The sequence below is a fragment of the Pan troglodytes genome, chromosome X (genome assembly GCF_028858775.2).
Source record: "Pan troglodytes isolate AG18354 chromosome X, NHGRI_mPanTro3-v2.0_pri, whole genome shotgun sequence".
Classification (NCBI taxonomy): Eukaryota; Metazoa; Chordata; class Mammalia; order Primates; family Hominidae; genus Pan; species Pan troglodytes.
In genome coordinates this window covers 43,397,795-43,419,988 of record NC_072421.2, presented here as the reverse complement: position 1 = coordinate 43,419,988, position 22,194 = coordinate 43,397,795, and positions in this window count along the sequence as shown.

Below are 22,194 nucleotides of genomic sequence, written 5' to 3'. Positions count from 1 at the left end.
GCAATGCCATGGTCTCAGTGAGTTGATTTTGTCTATGCAGCTATCAGGAAGAACATGTCAGGTGATTACATTGCCACCAAAGTCTCACAGTTATGTGTTTAATAGGTGAAACTTCTGGAGAGAGAATGGCTTGACTCTCTCAGGCCTGAGTCTGGATACCAGTTTGGTTCCATGTGTTCTCACCATAACAACATGGCATGTAGCCACTTATACTGCCATTTTGTATATGAGGGGAGGAAAATTATTAGAAAAGGAGAGTTGAGCAGAAAATGCAAAATATGTACACCACAGAATGTCTAGCAGAAGTTACATAGTGGCCAGGTGTGGTGGTTCAGGCCTGTAATCCCAGCACTTTGGGAAGCCGAGGTGGGCGGATCACGAGGTCAGGAGATCAAGACCAACCTGGCTAACATGGTGAAACCCCGTCTCTATTAAAAATACAAAAAATTAGCTGGGTATGTTGGGACATGCCTGTAGTCCCCGCTACTTGGGAGGCTGAGGTGGGAGAATTGCTGGAACCCAGGAGGCGGAGGTTGCAGTGAGCCAAGATCACGCCGCTGCACTCCAGCCTGAGCAACAGAGCAAGATTCCATCTCAAAAAAAAAAAAAAAAAAAAAAAGAAGTTACATAGCATTTAGGATTATTAATTTTTAGAAATAATTTTTTTGACTTTAGTTATTTCTAGGGCATTTTTATATATTTTTAAAAGATTACATTGTTTAAATAGTACATTTACTTATACTTCAGGTTCCTTCTTGCTCTTAAATTCCAAGGAATCCTCAAGACCAAAATTTACAGAACTTGATCCAGATCCATTGTCTGTCTTACTCACATTTTAAATCTATTTGTTAACTGCTTCAAATACTTGTGAGAAAAACAAGAGACACAAGAAATTAAAAGCATTATGGTTTAATTTCATTTTATAAGATATAGAAGTTTATGTAAATGTTTATTCATACACTCATAAACATATGTGCATTATAAAAATATAGATAAACAAAATATGAAAAGTGAAAATCTCCAAGATCTCACAATTCAGAAGTATGCATTATTAATAGTTTACCATATGGACACTCAGACATTTTACTATAACTTGCTCTTTTTTTTTGTTTGTAATTTAGAAGTCATTTTTTTTTTTTTTGGTAATTCTCTATACACTAACATAGATTTTTTTTCTTTTACACAATTGAAAAATGGTGAGCTCAATTATTTTTATTTAAATAGGAAGAATAAAGAAATACTTGTACATTTTATTTTTATTTCCCTCCCCTCACATCACAGTTTTTGTTGGAATAATCTCGGTTAATATAACTAGATTAATTTATTTTATAATTACATATCATGTCTTTTAAAAATTGATGTTCATTAAGTTTCACATGTTAGCAAATATTTTAACATTATGCATACATATTACTGATATCAGTAGTAACCACAATTGCTTTTAAATTACATTTTCTCTCTATTGGAATTATTTATTGTGATTCTTTTTTTTTTTTTGGTTTGCCAGTTTACCATTTTCCTAAAAACGTTATTCAGAGCTCTTTGCTGATTGTATACTTTTTAAGTTCTTTCATGGCTATGAATGGCTCACCATTTTGTTGATGGTGTTTTAGTGCCTTCTGACAATTAGTATTGCAGAAGAAAGTTTTGATGTCAGGCTGACCTTTTAAGATTATTTTATCATAGGTAACTTATTTTCCCCTTGCCTGGATGATTTTATGGTTAAAAAAAATCTTTGCTATATCCTAAGGATTGCTTTTTAAATTTTAAAGCAAGAACTTCTTTTATTAACTCCTTCTATTACATGAGCCACTCTGATCCAAAGCCTCAAGTTTTTCCTCTATTCCTGCTATTAATTTTTGCTTATATCAGTCAGTAACATGAAAATGGTGGAAATTCTCAAACAGGAAAATTGAGCAGAGTTTAATGATTTGCAATGGTATCGAAAAGGTTAAAGGAAACCAAAGGGATGGTTAAGAACCTAGAACAAAATAGCTGGGGATCCATTACCACCCATGGATCTGAAAGGGTAGAGAAAAGTAGTCTTCAGGACTTGGAAAGTGCTGTAGACCACAGCCGTGTTATTGTGTCTGTGAGAGGGCTATGTGCAGGAACTGCAACCTTCCCTAGGGGAATGTAGGCAGTTAACTATGGCCAACTGGAGAAATCTGGGGCTTGCACTCCTCGGACGCTCCCATCTCCTGTGACTGCTTCTCATAGACTGAACCAAGCATCTAGTCCCTTGAAACCATTTATACAGGTCAGCTTCATGGGACAAAGAGCAGGCTGGGAAAGGGCTGAGTGGATCTAAAGGAGAAAACAAGATGTTTTCCTGAAATTCTTATGACATTTAGTCTGCATCATCTGATTTTTTTGGAAAATATATTAGAAAAACATGCACATATTTTTATCTATAAGCTTTATTGCTTCATCCCTTCAGTCGTCATTTTCCTAATTGTTCTGAGAGAACTTTTTTTTTTGCATTTTTCAATCTACTCTTTACTGCTTCCATTACAAGTTTAAATTTAGTAATCTTAGTTTTTATTTGAATGCTGTCTTTCCTAATGTTATATGATTTTTTTTCCAATGGGTGTAGAATTTCAAGAAATCTTATTGAAATGCAAATAAGACTTTTTAACTGTTAACTTTTCTTGGTATAAAGCTGTTTCACATAGATAAACTTATTCTGAATCCCCAAATGGCCCTTTTATTTTGTTTAGATGTTCAGAGCATTTTTCAAAAGTCCAATAGTATTTTTGTAGCCTCAGCTTTACTGAGGAGACTCCAACTTCTTCAAATTCTGAAATTTGAGATGATTCTGTGTCAAAATTCAAATCTTTTATTCCCAGAAAATGGGAATATAAAGGTGTTTCTGTTTGCTATAGCAATATTTTGTTACAGGTTGAATTAAATTGTCCACATGAATGGGGAGTGAGCCATGGAGAGAAAAGCTGCATGACAGGAAAGTTCATTGATTTTCCAAATGGTTTCTTTTCACTGGCTACATATATGAGTTCTGATGGGTGCAGCTCAAACAACTTTGTAGGACTCAGATTGGTTTCAAATAACCTCCCCCACAGACTAGCTCGTATACACTGGAGACATGGTGTTCATGGTGTTCATGGTGTTCATGTGTCAGGACAGAACCACATTTTCCCATGAAGATATTCCTTTCTAGGAAGAAGCCTGGGAACTAGCGTGATGGTTAATTTTATGTGTCAACTTGGCTGGGCCATGGTGCTCAGATACTTGGTCAAACATTATTCTAGATGTTTCTACAAAGGTGTTTTGTGGACAAGATTAACATCTAAATTGGTGGGCTGTGAGTAAAGCAAATTACCCTCCATAATGTTGGTGGGCCTTATCCAATCAATTGAAGGCCTTACTAGAAAAAAGACTGACTTCCTCTAAGCAAGAAAGAGTTCTGCCAGCAGAGAGCACTTTCGGAATCAAACTGCAACTCTTCTCTGTATGTCCAGTCTGTTGGTCTATTCTATCAGGCTTTATATTTACCATGTGCTATGGTCTGAATGTTTGTGAACCCCCTCCTCCCAATTCATATGTCAAAATCCTAACCTTCAAGATGATTATATTAGGAAGCAGGGCCTTTAGGAGGTGATCAGGTCATGAGAGTAGAGCCCAGATGATTTGAATTAGTGCCCTTATAAAGAGGCCTGAGAGCTCTCTTGCCCCTTCCATCATGTGAGGACACAGTGAGAAGGCACCACCTGTGAGCAAGGAAAAGGATCTGCTCTAGGCACTGAATCTGCTGGTACCTTGATTGTGTACTTTCCAGACTCCAGAACTGTGAGTAATAAATTTATGTTGTTTAAAAGCTACACGGTTTATGGGATTTTTGTTTAGCAAAGTGAACTAAGACACCAAGCTACAACAATCATGAGAGCCAAATCCTTAAAAATCTCCCTCCCTCTCCCAAGACACATACACACACACATGCACACACACACACGTGCGTGTACGTGCACGCACACACACACACACACTCTGTTCTGTTTCTCAGGAGAACCCTGACTCTAATACAGCTAGTAAGAGGACAACGTAATAGAAAAGACGCTGTTTCTTCTTTGAATTATTTCATTTTAATTTTTATGATTATGTTGTAAGAGCCCAATATACTGCTTCTGTCAGATTCACGTATATAGAAATCCAGTATAATGACATTTTCACTTTCTTTTGCTTGCACCAAGAGAAAGCTGAGAGTGAATTCTCCATGTAGCTGACTTTTCTGAGGAATTTTGCTGTGATTTCTAGTGTGCTTTGACTTTCATCACATCTACTTTGTCCCGAAGGCCTTTTTTTTTTTTTTTTTTTTTTTTACCAGCCCTTCCTTCTCAGAGGTGGAGATTTCCCTGGTTCTGCTTACTTCCTTTTCTTGCAAATAATCTTATTGAAATATGAGATAGTTTTCACTTCCCTCAATCTAAGCCAATTTGCACGCTGCCTTTTTGGCCTGTTACTAATAATATCTATCCATATCTCCTAATCACTGTACAGATTATATCCTATTTTTACATACCCTTGGTCATACCAGTAGAATTTGTTGTGGAGAAAGACTGTCTTCATTTGAATTTCCTAAAAGCAGAACTGAGACAATGATTTAAGTACATTGTTTATTTGGAAAATGACCCAATAAAAATAGTAAGAAAGTGAGTAGTTGAAGGCACCGAATGGAGGAAGGCCAACAAAAGGTTACTGCATTAGGTTACTATTGCTGCATCACAAATTTGCACAAATTTAGCAGCTTACAAAAACAAAAATTTATTTTCTTATAGGTCTGGATGTCAGAAGTCTGAAACCAGGCTAACTGGACTAAAATCAAGATGTAGGTAAGGCTATGTTCCTTCCTGGAGGTTTTAGGGCAGAATCCATTTTCTTGCTTTTTCCAGCTTCTATTTCTTGACTGTAGCCCCCTTTCATCAAAGCCAGCAATGACTAGTCAATTCTTTCTCGCATGAAATCACTCTGACACTGTCTCCTACTTTCACTTTTCAGGACCTTGAGATAACATTGGGCCCACCCAGATAATCCTAATCTCCCTATTTAAGGTCATCTGATTAGTAATCTTAATTCTATCTGTAACCTTAACTTCCCTTTGCCATGTAATATACCATATCATAGATTCTAGGAATTAGAACAAGTATATTTTTTGGTCCTTTATTCTATCAACCGTAGATACATTAATGATTGAGTTACAACAGTGGAGAAATAATGCAATTGGTATAAAGAGTATACATGTGGCTCAACCTCACCAGAAATAAAATGATAAATTCTGTGAAATGTAGTTAAACCTAACCAAGCTGACACATTATAAAGCTACCACAGTCCATTCTTGGCAACTTTGACCTCAAATAAGCTTCCTTGACCCACACTTAATCTCCAAATAAAAACAATAACCAAAGACCTACTTCCATCAAAAATCATATAATAATCCTACATAACGAACTAATTATTTTCCCAGAAGAGGGTGTAGAGTCCCTTTTGTGCCTTTGGGTGATGTTCATTTTCTTCTTCCTGGTTCATACTCCCTGTTTTATATTTTGTAACTTAAATATAATATCAAGTTAATTATTAACAAGTCATGTTAGATGATAAGGGAATGACAGAGGTAAAATTAAATTAAAATATTAAATTATTAAATTTTATGTAAAATTAAATTATTAAATAAAAACACCAAAATAAGGAATAAATACTTATAACCATCACAGTCCTCATTTTCAAGTCACATATGAAAATGGCTGGAAAGCTGAGGCACATAAGATTTTAAGCAGCACATGTTTTGTTCTGAATGTACCAATCTCTTAGGGGAGTTTGTCTTAAATAAGAAGTTCCATTCATAGAGTTTTTGTTGTTTCAACTGTGGTTGCCTGGTTTGTCCTGGGAAAGTCCAATCTCAGGAGAGCCTGGTGTCATGAATTAATGGGTCTGGAACTGGCAGGCCCCCACAAATTTGTGGGATACTGGTGGAACAGGACATACAAACACCATCCTTAAGTATCTATGGCAACAAGTCTTTCACTGGCTTAGCCTCTTCCTGGGAATGAGTTTTTTTGGAATTATTAAGAATATCTCTTCTATGCCCTCTCCAGGAACACCGCTTGCTTATGTGCTAAAAACTTATTCTAAACTTGGAAAATCACCTCTTAGGCTTTCCATGAAAAGGCTTTTTGGATTCAATTGCTACTGGAATAAGTAAGTACATGACTGGAAATTCTAATTGTCAGTGAGCAAAAGATGGATCCTTCAACTTATAAAGACCATTAATTAAAAAAAAAAAAGATTTTAGAGATCTCTCATTCTAAACAATTACCTTGTATCTATGAGAGGATCAAATTTTAAAAAGACACATGACTAGTGTCATGGCTAGCCTTAGAAATTCTCTTGACAATGGCTGGGTGTGGTGACTCACGCCTGTAATCCCAGCACTTAGGAGGCCAAGGCAGGTGGATCACCTGAGGTCAGGAGTTCAAGACCAGTCTGGCCAACATGGTGAAACCCCATCTCTACGAAAAATACAAAAATTAGCTGGGCGTAGTGGCACACGCCTGTAATCCCAGCTACTTGGGAGGCTGAGGCAGGAGAATTGCTTGAGCCTGGGAGGCAGAGGTTGCAGTGAGCCAAGATCGTGTCACTGCACTCCAGCCTGGCTGACAGAGCGAGACTCTATCTCAAAAAAAAAAAAAAAAAAAAAAAAAAAAAAAATTCTCTTGAGAAAATTAAAGAGAAAAAAATCTGACCTAAAACAAAGTTAAAATCCTTTGTACACTAAAACTGCCTACTTTGGACTCCCTGAGGGATTTACAATAAGGTGCACTCCATCCTGTAGTCTAGTGGTTAGAATTCCACAAGTTCACCACCGTGACCTAGGTTTGATTCTCAGTCAGAGAACCAATTCTTGCAGATCTATGTCCTCTAATTGAGGAAAAGAAACATTTATTGAAAACTTGTTTTGATATTTGTGTGATTTTTGACTTTTGGGAGTGCCCATTTGTTATTGATCTTTTTCCCTTTCATAGACGGCTTTGGATTTTCTGTTTTCCTCCATTTGTAGAAGGCACATAAGGCTTTAGGGTCAGTTAAGAAGTGGAGACCCCAGAAAACATGGCCAGACAAGAATATGAGTTGTACCCCATTTGTGGTTAGCAAAACTGGTTTTTTTGAGCTGTCTTTGGGATGGTTCTGGACTTGTGAGGATTGCTTTGCACCTCCTTGGATGTACCTTGTGCATTCTTGGTTAAGTCATAACCTTGGTTAAAGCTTATTGGTTTTGGTGAGTCATTTGCAAAGGTACCCTTGGTTTAAAAGAGGGAAGGGAAGGGGAGGGGAGGGGAAGGGAGGGGAGGGGAGGGGAGGGAGGGGAAGGAGGGAAGGGAAGGGAAGGGAAGGGGGATTAAAGAGAAAAAAAGAAAGAGAAAGAAAGAAAGAAAAAGAAAGAAAGAAAAGAAAGAAAGAAAGAAAGAAAGAAAGAAAGAAAGAAAGAAAGAAAGAAAGAAAGAAAGGAAGGAAGAAAATAAAAACAGTTCAAAAGCCAGGAATATTGGCTGTTTGTCCCAGCTAAAATGTGATAATAAGAGATTTGGAAATATTTTTTTCAAGACCTCTATAGTCAGAAGTCTGCTTAATTAAAAACTGATATTCAAGCTAAAATTTTTTAAAAACATCTTTCTGCTTTTTCTCTTTTGGATCCTGTTTCTGAGAATTGTTTTCAGTTGATCAAAACCCTCTTTTATTTATATGTTTAGTCCCTTTGTTTGCTTTCTTTCTTGGTCTAATTTTTGCTGAGAAAAATGTAAAAGTTCATTGGCCTTTTGTGAAGCTTAAAATCTCCTGAAATTGACTGTTCTAAGACTTGTTCTCCCATTTCCTTCTATTCCTCCTTCTTTTTTGCCACCTTCAATACCACATGAAAAGATCTAGAAGGGACTTCTAGTGACTCTGAGACCTCTTGAGGAACACAGAAAAAAGGTGGCACAGACTCCTTTTTTGAGTTCTCCTGTTTTCCAAATGGAACCCCAGGAGTCATGGCAGTTTCCTCTTAGGTCTACAGCTCTGCCCTCTTTTGCATGCTATTACCTGGTCTGTTTGGCATTGTGGGATACCAGGGGATATTTTGTACTGTGAGAAAGTACTTGACCTTTGTATATGGTATGGCTTCTGTGTCACTGATGAGGGCTACAGTGTTTGAGATGGCTAACAGTGGTTTCAATGAGTGGTTATTACTGTAGGAGTCTATTTGTTTCTTTGCAAGTTTATTTAAGAAAGGCACAGTTTGAATACTTGGAGGCTGTGGAAACACTCAGCACCAAGGGATAAGACTCCTATGGGGGTGGACTTATCACAGAGAGGGCTGATTGGTGTTGGAGCATCCTTGTAGCAAGATGCATTGTGGAAGTCTTGTGCAGCCTTGTCCTGTGATATTGCCCGATTCTGTGGGAGCTGAGATTCAGTGTAAAAACAGAATTATTGATTTCTGGAGATCTAGATGCCCTGCCTTCCAGCTGCACCTGCTTTTCTCATATTTAAATATTAGGCCCTGAAAACTGCAAATGCTTCATCAGCCCTATTATTCATTGATGAGCTCCACCCTAAGCTCAGTGGTCCAGTTAGAAAACAGAGACTAAATTAGAAACTACCTATCTAAATAAAATCAATCTCCTTAGAAAATACTGTGGTAAATTTCTATAATTTTGTGTCACCTTGGCATTTTTAACCTTCTCTAACTAACAAACCCAAGCTCATTCTTAAGAAAAACATAAATTCTGTCTCTGTGCTTTGAAATGGAAATTTGCTATCCTGTTTTCTCTAAAACTTAGTAAGGGCTTTGGCAGTGTGGGACAAACAAACTAACTTGTTCCTTTTACAGAGGCACAATTTAATTAAACTGTCTTTTTAAACTAGTGAGTTTTACCTGTTTCATAACTAAAATTTTAAAACCAAAGCTTTAAGGTCTTTATTTGTGTCTGTATTTTTATGCATACGTGTGTATAGATGTCTGTTTGTATATTGTCCTTATTGTACCAAGTTGAATTATAAATAAATGAGTGCCAAGAAACTAGCCCAAATACTTTTCAAGTTCACAAAACTTTAGTATTCTTTGGTTATATTTGTATAGATATATTATTGAAATGTGTTTCAAAATTGTATGAGATTTCTAAAAATCTGATATGCTTTAGTATAAGAAGTAAGTTGTTTCTGTTTTTTTTTTTTTCTAAAAGCATTTTGCAAATCCTGAAGTGTTGTGTCTTCAGTGAAATTCATAGAAAGAACCCTAACAAGTACTCTTGAATATAGGTTTCTGATAATTCAGGAGATTATATTATTGAACTAGGTAAAACCTTCCAAAACTCTAATTAAAAAAAGAAAACTGATGGGTTTATGAAGATTACTAAGCCAACATCAAGCGAAATAAAAATTAATTACATGGAACCGAACCGATAGAGGACTGAAAAGATTTTTAATAATCTTTTTGTTTGAAACATTACTTATTATTTGTATGTTTTGTTTTCCAGAGTTAAGAAAATTTTTTTTAAGTTATTTATAGCTTACAGCAATTGGGTTAAGTATACTTTGGTATGAAAAATGTAAACCCATACCTTTCTCTCTACCCTGATTTCTCCAGAATTCAGAAACTATTCATGAGAATTCTTATTTTATGGCAAAATAGTTATTTGCATAAGTTTAACAAGAATCTGTTTTCTTTGGTAACAGGACACAATTGGAGATACTGATTATTTTACCAAGGCTTTGACTAGAATAGCATGTTTTCATCTGTGATCAAACTGCTTGAAATGATTGGGGTTGACTTTACTAAGCCAATAGACTTGGATAAAGACTGGCCTGTTACCTTGTCTATGCAGTTATTTTATAAGGTTCCTAACCTTGTGGAAAGTAAAGAATGTTACTCTCTCACAGGCCCAGGAAACTCAAGATATTCTGGGGACCTTAGGAATAGAAGTATTTTCCCAATTTGTACAGGTATTATAGGTACAGCCTGATGGCAAATCCTTGCCTTGGTTTCTTGTCCTTGACTGGATTTTAAAAGTCAAATCTGAGATTTCTTACGAAAAAGTCCCACCAAAGCTAACTTTAAAAGAGCCTGTATAGCCAATCACTATTCTTGCTGTATTTTATACAAATAATCAAACCAAGTATAATAAGACTAAAGCTTATTTTGCAAATAGATTCGTCCTACCGTGTTTTATCTTTAGAAAAATGGAGTACTGGAGGGAGAAAATTATGTTTCAGAAGAAAACCATAGTACATCTGTTCTTAGATTCTTGCCTTGTTCATTGTTTTTGAGTTTTTATTATCTGCTTGCAATTTGGGCTGAATCTTGAATTGTTTCCTGGTGACAAGTATTCAAAGTAATCTTTCCAAATTTTCCTTTCATTTTTTTTCTGACTTGGGCTTACTGAAATTAAAAATGCCTTTTTCCTGAAGCCCTGCAAACTGAGGCTAGTCAAACTGGCTGTGGAGAAAAATCATTGCAATAGCTCATATTTGGACACACTTTACACGCAAATTACAGTCTAGGAAAATCTGTCAGGTTGCCACTGGTCTTCTCAACTGGCTGCCCTCCAAACTTTAGAAGGACTAGCTTGCAGACTGCTTCAGACATTGGCTTTTTTTTTCCCTTCTATTTCCATAGAGATGCCTCTTATTAAAGATCTGTTTTCCTACATAATATAGTGGCCTAGCTTTGAGAGCCATCTGCAACACCATCTTCTAAAATGAGGCACAGCTGTTTAGTTGAACTGGCCTAGTCCCAAAAATGAGAGACTGGTTTGGTGGGATCCTTTGCCATTCAGCTACTGGCTCAATTTTTTCTCCATAGCCACAAACTCTAGGTGTGAAACTTCTTGGTAAGTTTCAGACAGGGGAATGCTGGGTCGCAGAAACTAATACTCCCAAAATGTGACACTTCGACATGCTGAACTGAATAAGAAGCGTCAAGATTTCTCTGACCTCCCCCACTCTTTTCTCTCAATTCTTTGTCTCTCTCAAAGCACTGGATGAAGTTGTTCTCTGAAATTCTCTTATCTGCCCAAAGTCTAGACCCATCAAAGAAGAAAACAATTACCTCTGGTCTCTTCCAGGGGGGTATTTTAAAAAGCTTTGAAATCACCCAAATGAGCCCTTTTCTTGTGGTAAACACTTCTAAGTAGTGATGATCACCTGCAAATTACACTTAGTTGCTGACTGCCCCCCATCCACGCAGGCCTTATGCTGACATTATCGAGGCTCACGCTTTATCAGAAAAGGAAACTACAGGAAATGAATCATGAATCATTATTTTTAAAGAGCAACTCCATCACAGCTTGCTTATCATTATTAATAAATGAAGAAAGAGGTAAAACATGTGAACAAAGCCCCTAAGATCTTTGTCTCTGTTTAGAGCCAGCAATTTTGAAATCACCTCACAGTAGCCTGTCTTGGAATAGATGCCTAGAGAAGGGCTTGCCACTTACCCTGCTATATCACCTGAGCCAGGGTGATATTGGGGGTCTCTTTTCATTTTATCACTTTGAATTATAGATTGACACAGCTGACATTTAATCTCTATTATTCTCTCTTTTCAGAGTAAGTTTCTTGGGGGTTGGGGGTGCGATGGGGGGAAGAACCTAGATACTTTTGTGTCAAATCTAGCTTAGCTTTTGTTTGTTTGTTTGAGGAGACAAAAAGAAAATAAAACTAAATCTTTTTTTCATTTGGGAAATATGAACAAATAAAATCTTATAGGTTTTATAACCGGATTTGGGGATCCACTGAATAACTAGATACAGAGCAGCTAGAGGCACTTTCATCCACTTCAGTTCCATCATGACAATAAAAGCATATATCCTTAGAAGCGCACATGATCTCAAATGGAATGGTACAGGGAAAATAAGCTGGCTATACTTGCTCAAATTGCTAGTTGCTCGTATTGTCACTGGCAAATTGAGTTTTTTTCCCTACTTTGTATTGGTCACAGAGAAAGAACACCCAATTGGAACAAAAGGCAAGCAGGTTTTATTTCTTTCCAGAAATGAAGAAGGAGTAAGCTTACACTCTAAAGACCCTTTCTCCCTGACCAATAGAAGACATGGAGTTTTTAAGGGCTGGGTCCAAGGAGCAAGAAGGAAGGTTAGCATGTGTAGGGTGGGACTACACATGTGCAGACTTAACTCATAAACACACATCTTCGTATAACCCATGTACATAAAATGGCAGAAATATTCTTTCTGTAGTGGGAATTTTAGCATTATGATGATATGTTAATGATCTAAAGGCCACTGGGGTTATCTCTTCCAGTTTGGGTTGGTTTCAGGGTCTTATCTCCCTCTGGTATCTGGTCAGGGGTCAGGAAGCTCTGACTCCATCATGGGGCTCATCTGTTTTTTTTAAGCGGCTGTATCTATAAATAAGGGCTGAAGAAAAACAGTAAGTAAAAGAACTTTCCCAGCTACTTCATCAGGGCTACCTTGATAACAAAATAATATTCACTTAGCATTTCTTCTCTAAAGTTGGCTAAAAATTTCCCAACTTTTGCTGCTAGGTTTGGCCAGGTAACTAAGACCTTGTAGGGACCAAGGGAAAACTTCCCATTCACCTTCTGAAGCCCCACTGAAAAGGCAGATTAGTAAGAGAAAAGGCATACAAATGTATTCATGTGCACGAAGGGAAAAATCACAGAGAGATTACCCCACCACACAATTGAGTAGAGATGCTTATTTACCCTTCTTCTTAGTGGAAAGGGAGATAGGGAAACATGGATGATTTTAGGGGGAGTAGTAAATGATTCTTAGGGGAATTCAATGGGCTCAGAACATTCAATGGCCTGGGACAAAGTCTGCTGGGTCCACAGAGCAGGCAATAGTTTATGACAAGTCTGTCCGGGTATGTTAAGAGACTTCAATCTTTCTTCTTGTGATGTAAGTTCACATGTTTAGCTCTTTTCTTCATTTATTAATAATGATAAGCAAGCTGTGATGGAGTTGCTCTTTAAAAATAATGATTCATGATTCATTTCCTGTAGTTTCCTTTTCCGATAAAGCGTGAGCCTCGATAATGTCAGCATAAGGCCTGCGTGGATGGGGGGCAGTCAGCAACTAAGTGTAATTTGCAGGTGATCATAGAACTCATGGAGTGTTTACCACAAGAAAAGGGTAAGTGTAATTTGTAGGCGATCATAGAACTTAGGCGTGTTTACAAGAAAAGGGCTTATTTGGGTGATTTCAAAGCTTTTTAAAATACCTCCCTGAAAAGTAAACTATTTTAATTCAAATTATTAGTCATTTCTACCCGAATCTGAATTACTCACATCAGAAACTTTCTGTTTAAGATGTGAGCGAAAAAAGTTAGTCTCAGAGCATAAAGGCTTTGAATGGAGTGATGGGGTGAGCATTGAATAAGGAACAGGCAGAAAGGGAGGATTTTTATAGCAAAAATAGAAAAATAGAAGTTGTAGAGTTGGGTTGGATGTCTCATTATAGGGGTAGGGGGAATGGTAAGAGTTTTAGACAGCTAGAGGCAAGTGGTAGGGTGCTGAGTGTTTGGAGAGAGAGAAATGATAACTCTGTTGAAGAAAAGGAAGAGAGAAGTTAAATACGAAGTTTTTAAACATAATTACATTTATTTGACCCCTTTCTCTTACATCCCACATAGCATCTATAAGCAAATCCCATAATCTCTATTTTAAAATATACCCAGAATTCCAGAATCTGACTATCCCACCTTATTTCATCACTACCACCCTAGTATAGTGAATTATTGCAATAGCCTCCTCACTGGTCTCCCTGTTTCCACCATTGTCCCCTTAATGTCAACTTGCCAGAAAGCAAACAGAAAGATCCTTTAAAAACAAAACTCACATCATGCCACTCTGTTCAAAATCCTCCAGTGGCTTCTCTTGTCTCTCAGAAGAAAATTTTAACCATGGTCTCTGAGTCTGGCCCCTGGATCTCTCTTGACTTCACCTCCCAACTCTCTTTCCCTGGCTCCTTCTACTCCAGGTACTCCTTGCTGGACCTCTAACATGCTAACAGCTCCAATCTTCTGGGCCTTTGCATTTATGATTCCCTCTCCTAGAATGCTAGGATTTCCCCTCTAGAAATCCTCACTCACTTACTTCGTCATTTGATTCAAATCTCTACTTACAGATAATCTTTAGTGGACTTTGAATACTTGATATAAAGTATCTTGAAGTAAATACTTGATATAAAGTATAAAGACCTGAATACTTGATATAAAAAGGCATGAGCATTCCTCTGTATAACTCTCCATCCTTTTGCCCAGCCATATTTTTCCTCGTAACACTTGTCACAACTATATGTGTGTATATATATTTGTTTATTGATTCACTGAAGGCTTGTTTCTTGAGAATAGATTGTCTATTTTATTCTTTGTCTATATAGAGCACCTAGAAGAGTGCCAGACACATGGTAACAGCTCAACAAGTGCTTGTTAAGTGACTTATATAAATTGCATGAAGCCTCAGAAAGGTTCTGGGAAATCTTAGAGAAAAATTTGAGAGAGCCTTACTATAAATGAAGTAAATGCTCAGAATCTTCTCAAAAGAGAAGCTGAAAGCTTTTATTCTGACTCAAGAGTTGATGCTGCTTTGCTGAATTGCTGAGATAAATGTCTCTGTGGTGCATTTAAAATGTTGACTATCCTAGATTACTTGAAAAATACTTCCATCCAGTTACCTATAATCTTTCCTGGGACAATTATCAAATGTGCTTGTTAACATTAAATTTATCTTTCTGTTAAATGTTTTGCATTAGCTGTGATCATTTTTGAATAGACAAAGGGTCATACATTGTGCCAGACAAATCCTTTTTCTATCTCATAGTGAAGAAAAAATTTCTATCCGTACATGACATACTTTTGATTTGTGGAGTTTTGAAGTTTCTACATATTTAATATGATTTTAATCCATTTAAGCTCATAATTTATTTTGTAGTCAGTCTTTGGAACCACACATTCTCCCAGCTTGGATAATATTTTCATTTGAGTATGGGCATAATTTGGATCCTACTTTGAGTAAACTATCTTGTAATGGCTTTCTCATATGTCACCTTGTCTAGGCTGAATTGCATTTCCCAGAATTTTTTCTCTTGTTGGTTTTGAGTTGAGGTAAGACATAGGGAAGATTCTTGAGACATTTGGAGGCTGAAAGAGAAGCGGTGGCCATTTTGTGGCTCACACATATTGTTGCTGATCTGTAGATTCACCCTACTGGTGTGAAGCAGCATCTGATTCTGTGGCTGCTCTACCTGCCGCTGATATTCTTTCAGCTTCTCAGACTCCTAGGCCAGGGGTGTGTGTTTCACTTTGTGACAAAGGGCCCCACTTCTGCTGGATACCCTCATTACCAAGGTTAGAGGCAACAAGAATGAACACAGGTTTTAGTCCTTCTCCACAGAGTTCCAGCTTAAGCTTGTTGGTTCCAGCCTGCTTGTGTTTTTCCTTTTCTGACTGCCATCCCTGTGATCTTGAAGCCTCAGCATCATGTGTGAGAAAACAGCCATACAGAGACTGCTTAGCCAGCTCCTACAATCGCATAAGGCCAATTCCGTATAACCAATTTCTCTCTCAGATAGAGGAAGAGATACATATAGCTATAAATAAAAATATAGATAATATAGAGATACCAGTAGTTCTCAGCTGGTGGCAATTTTCACCCTCAGGGAACATTTGGCAGTGTCTGCATACATTTTTGGTTGCTACAACTTGGTGGAGGGTAGAGAGTTGTGCTACTGGCATATAGTGAGTAGAGGCCATAGATAAACCCACAATTCACAGGACTGTCCCCCACCCTCACACCCCAACAAAGAATTATCCAGCCCAAAAGTCAATAATGCCACTCTGCAGAATATCTGATATAAATATAGAGATATAGATAGATACTAGTTTTTGCTTCTCTGATTAAATGCTAACTGATACAGATTTTAATACCAAGAGTGGTTCCAGGGGGATAGAATCTTAAGTATGAATTCTCTGACTTGGTTTTGAGTCTTCTCTAATATGATTAAATTTAAAAGCACTAATGAGTCTACTTCTAGCAGTAAGAAGGGCACTGGTAGTCAATGGCATGATGTGGCAATAGAGATACACAAAATATCCCCACTGGTTACTGTTAGGGTCCACCCAACTGGACTGTTTCCCCCTCCCATAGATCTAAGCCCCAAAGGCCAAAAGCAAAACACCCTACCCCAAACCCTCCTGTAACTGTTTGACCAGAGGCCAGCTGCTCCAGGATGTGGTTAAGACGTCTACCTTGCACAACAGAACTGGCAAGAAAAACATCTCCAGGAAGTGGTCAGACACCTGGCACAAAGGACCCCCCCCGCCCCGTCTCTTTTCTTTTTCCTTCACCTTGACCCAGTTCTACACCCTATAAAACCTTGCTATAGCCTGTAAGTGGGGCTGCCTCCTCTGCTTTTGTCAAGAGGTGGCCTGGCAGGACTGACAATAAATCAACTTGCCTGAACTTGGGTCTATTGGCCTCATTCCTTTCTCGGCCATCCTTCCAATTATCCCTTACAGTTACTCCTAATCAAACATTTACAGAAGACAAGGTTCTGGGTGACCATGTATTTGATGCCTTAGCACATTTTAGTCAAACCAAGGAGTACAATGAGGTTGGCTGTTTGCTCCTAACTGCGCGGGAGAAAGTAGGGAAAGGATAGGCTCGGGAATTTGAATTATCAGCTCAAAGTCCACATAAAGAAACTGAAAGCTTCTGTTTGCCCTGAAAGAAATTCTTATCTTCCTTCCATAGCCACAGGGCCCTGAAAACCAAAATTCAGAGTCTCCGCCCTGCCAGTGGCTGAATGATGCAAAGTGATTTCTCAGCCTTGTAGCCTCTGTATGAATATAAAGCTGGAATGGGATCCTATGGGCAGATTCTCACAAAGCTGGGGACTCTAACCCCTGAGTTCTGCTGAGCCTTTTTTGCCAGTAGAAGCAGCCTTTCTACTCCTGTCTTGAGAAGATTGGCCCTCCTTTGCCTGCCTTTCCTGAGGTAGTTGACTGGTAAGGCACTGCTGATCCTCTTTAAGACCTACCCCCACCACCTCTCTTTGCTTCTAAACCTATAACTTACCTGAAGTCCCAGCGGGCTCAGAGGGGTAAAGTACAAAGTGTAACCCATGAGGAGCTGCTATGCATACCAAAAGCATTGTACAGTTTTATCACTTTATATAGTCAGAAACCTGGGGGATATGCATAGGAATCAATTTTAAAGATATGGAGTCAAAGTGAAAGGAAAATGAAGTTGGATTGGGCAGAATTAGTTGATATGGGCCTGTATTCATCAGCTTGGCATGCCATAACAAAATACCATGGGCAGGGTGGCTTAAATAACAAAAAAATTATTTTCTTACAATTTTGGAGGATTGAAGTTCAAGATCAAGGTGCCAACAGGCTTAGTTTCTGTGGAGGGCACTTTCCAGCTTGCAGATGGCTACCTTCTTACTGTACCTTCACATGGTCTTTCCTCTGGGCATTCACGCGGAGAGAGAGAGAGACAGCGCTGATGTCTCTTCCTTTTCTTATAAGGACATCAGCCCTATGGAATTAAGGCCTCACCCTTATGACCTCATTTTACTTAATTATCCCCATCTCCAAATATAGTCACATTGGGGGTTAGGGTTTCATCATACACATTTTGGGGAGGAGGCAACAATGCAGTCCATAACAGGGCCGACTAAGCAAATATTCTAGATTCAGTGTTTCAGGTTGAGGGGCTTGACAGTTTACTTGGTTGGTTGGCTGAAACATGGACCCAAAAGTGACCTACAATAAATGAAATCAAAATATGCCAGAACTTTTGGGGTATACTGTAGAGGAAGATATCTAAAGGCTTAGAAACATTTGAATGTTGGAGTGTCTTTATCATATAAGACCTACTCATTCACCTTGAGAGGGCTCTCAGAACACACCCTTTACCCTGGCTATGAGAAATAAATCTGTAAGGGGAGCTCCAGCATCCTTGATGAGCTTTGTGCTGACTATTCATTATAGACCAGAAATTATCATGGGAACTGCTACCATAAACTAGGATCCCTAAATGTAATAACAATGATAGACTCTTGAGACGACAAAGGCCAAGTGGCAGTGGCAGCACTTAATTGCCTTTGTAAATTGAATTGTGTTCCCCCAAAAAGATATGTTGAAGTCCTAGCCCCCAGTATTTGTAAATGTGACCTTATTTGAAAATAGGATCTGTGTAGATATAATTAAATTAAGATGAGGTTGTAATGGGTTAAAGTGGTCTTTAATCTAATGACTGGTGTCCTCATAAGAGGGAAATTTAGACACAGAGATGCACAGGAAGAATGCTGTGTCATGACGAAGGCAGAGGTTGGAGCAATACAGTTGCAAGCCAAGGAATGCCAAGGATTGTCAGCACTCATCAGAAGCTAGAAGAGAGGTATGGAATAGATTCCCTTTCAGAGCCTCAGAAGGAACCAACCTTGCTAACACCTTGATTTCAGCCTTCTAGCCTCCATAATGTGGGAGAATAAATTTCTATAGTTTTAAGCCACCCAGTTTGTGGTACTTTATTATGGCAAACCTAAGAAACTAATACAAATTGCCTAAGACAAGATTAGTATAGTTACCATAATTGCCAGCAGAGTCAAAGCAGTGATTAGAAGAGTCTGACTCACAGAAATCTTTAGTGTTGGCTGGTTGATCACAGTGCCTCTAAAAAAAAAATAGATGGACAGTTTACTAAATTCTTACTTGATCTATATAAGCAGAACAGATCTAGCCTTAGTGAACGGAAGCCTTACTTGAATCCCTAAAATATGATAACCCTTGAGTCAATTCCCAGATTTGAGCCAGTTCACCAACCTAAAATTGATTGAACAAAGGGGAGATCGGGCCCACTTGAGGAAAGAGCCTAATACACTGCCACAAATTTATTCTATTAATCTTCCTACTAGCCTTCCCCAGAGTTACTTGCAGACTTTTACTATTTACCCAGGTGATTATACATTTGGGAAGGGGAAATAATCAGTCTTTGGGGGAATTACTAGATGCTGGCTCTGAACTGACACTAATTCCTGAAGACCCAAAATGTCACTGATGTCCACACACTTAGAGTACGCACTTATGGAGGTAAAAGGTCAGGTGATGGAATTTCAGCTCATTTCTATCCCAAAGTGGTCCCAGTGGGTATCCATACCCATCAAGGGTCTATTTCTCCATTTAAAATATATATACCTGGAATAGACATGCTCAGTAACTGGCACAATAACCACATTGGTTTTGTGACATATATAGAGAAGGCTATTATGGAAGAAAAGGCCAAATGAAAGCCACTAGAACTGCCTCTAACTATGAAAATAATAAATAAAAACCAGTACCACATTTTGGAGGCATTACAGGAATTCATACCACCCTGAGGCCTTAAGTGTGGATGGTACTTCTGAGTTGCTTCTAGTCAATAGCATATGGAATAGGAAATGAGATTTCACTAACCTAATTTGGTTACAGTATATAGCAAAGGTGCTGGCTGTCACTCTCATTATCAGGTTACATTATGTAAGACTCTATCTTAGCTGTTTGGAGACAGATACTCTCATGCAGGCCTTTAAGAAGCAACCTGCCATGTTGTGAACTGCCAGCAGAGAAGGTCACATGGCAGGAAAGAGCAGGTGGCCTCTAGGACTTGAAGATGACCTCTAGCCAGCAGAAATCTGGATCCCTCAATCATATAGCCTTAAGGAAATGAATTCTGCCAGATTCTTTAAGTTAAGCCTCCAGATGAGAATGTAGCCTCTATAACATCTTGATCACATATTTGTGAGTTCCTTAACAGAGCACCCAGGCAAGCTGGGCCCAGACCCCTGACCCACAGCAACTATGAGATAATAAATGTGTTTTGTTTTAAGCCACAATAGGAAGATAATATACATACTTCAAGGCCTTTGAAAATCCAAACTGCCTTCTGAGAGGCCAGGAAGCTGAGCAAAATACTGTGTCTGAGAAGCAAAGAAGACAAGCAGATGGTGGTGCTTAAGAAGCTGAAAAGATGAGGAAGGCTTCTGGAAGTTCCATAGGCTTGGGGAAAGGACTAAACTTCAGAGCCTGTGAAAAAGGAGGGAGCTTGCTAAACATCATAGCCTTTAAGTTGGGATCCCCAAAGACCTCTAATTTAAAAATAATGCTGAATGGCAAATACTCTAGCCTTCATTCAAATGACTAAAATCCAGCTTTAAAATAGCTCAATACCTGATTGGTAAAGGTGATATACCTTTACCATAACTACTTAGCAAAAACAAAGTTAAATCCTCACTGAAGGAAGAAAACATAGTCCAGAGCTTCAAATTGTCTTTATAGTTTTTTATACACAATGATCAGATACAATAAAAAATTGGTGTGCAGATAAGAGAAAAACGAAACAGCAGAAATAGTCCTCCAGGAGATCAGATATTAAAATTACCAAGTACTACTTTAAAATAACTGTTCTTATGTTCAGAGATTCCACTAGAGAATTAGAAATTATAATTAAGAAAGAAGCCAATGGAAATTTTTTAATAGAAAAATTATAATAACTAAAATTAAGAACACATTAAGTACATTTAAAAGATTAGATATAGCTAATGAAAGAATTATAAAACTGGAATATAGTTCAGAATAACATGCTCAGAAGTGAGACATAAAGAGATAAAAGGATAGAAAATACAAAACAATAGTATGGGCCGGGCGCAGTGGCTCATGCCTGTAATCCCAGCACTTTGGGAGGCCGAGGTGGGCAGATCACGAGGTCAGGAGATCGAGACCATCCTGGCTAACACGGGGAAACCCCGTCTCTACTAAAAATACAAAAAAAAAAATTAGCCAGCTCGGTGGCGGGCGCCTGTAGTCCCAGCTACTTGGGAGGCTGAGGCAGGAGAATGGCGTGAACCCGGGAGGCAGAGCTTGCAGTGAGCCGAGATCACGCCACTGCACTCCAGCCTGGGTGTCAGAGTGAGACTCCGTCTCAAAAAAACAAAACAAAACAAAACAAAATAGTACGAAGTATATATAGTGTACATGGTACACAGTGAAAACATCTAGCATATACAAGATCTGAGTCCCAGAAAAAGAGGAAATAGAAACACATTTAAAGAGGTAAAAACTGATAATTTTGCAAAACTGATGAAACATACCAACCCACAGACTTGATAAGTACTAGAAACCACAAGTAAGATGCATGTAAAGAAAATTACATGCAGATGCATCAAACTACTGAAAATCAAAAACAAAAATAAAATCTTGACAGCAATCGGAGGGAAGATATATTTATCTTCAAAGGAGAAATCCTATAACATCTAACAAACTTCTCAACAGAAATGATGGAGGCCAGAAAGCAATGGAATGGAATCTTCAAAATGCTGAAATAACTGCCAACCTAGAATTCTCTACCCACCAAAAACATTCTTCAAAAGCAAAGCAAGGCTGGGCATGGTGATTAACAACTATAATCCCAGCACTTTGGGAGGCTGACGTAGGATTGCTTGAGACCAGGAGGTCAAGACCAGCCTGGGCATCATAGTGAGATGCTGTTTCTACAAACAAACAAACAAAAAAAAAAAAAAAAAGAAAAGAAAACAAAGAAAGAAAAAGAAAAAAAGTTATCTGGGTGTGATGGTGCATGCTTGTACTCCCAGATATTTGGAAGGCTGAGGTAGAATGATCACTTGAACCCCGGAGTTCAAGGCTGCAGTGAGCTGTGATAACATCACTGCACTCCAGGCTGGATGACAGAGTGACACTCTGCCTCTACAAAATTAAAAATAAAAAAAGCAAAAATGATTTGAGAGAAACAAAAACTAAGAAAATTAATCACCAGCATAACAGCATAGTGAGAATTACCAAAAGGATTTCTTCATGTAACAGGAAAATGATCCCAGATAGAAACACAGAGAAGTCAGAAGGAATGAAAAGTTTTCTAAAAAAAAAAAAAAAAAAAAAAGGAGGTAAACATGTAAATAATTTTAAATAAATATAGACTGCATAAAGCTGTAATGATAATGTCCAAGACTGTTTTTATACATTTAGAAGTAAAATACATTTCAATATAACACAAAAGAAAAGAAGGAGTGTTTTGGTTAGCATCCATAAGCTATGCTACAGTAACAATTACCCAAATCTCAATACATTATCACAACAATTATTGTTTTCTCACATTTTATGTTG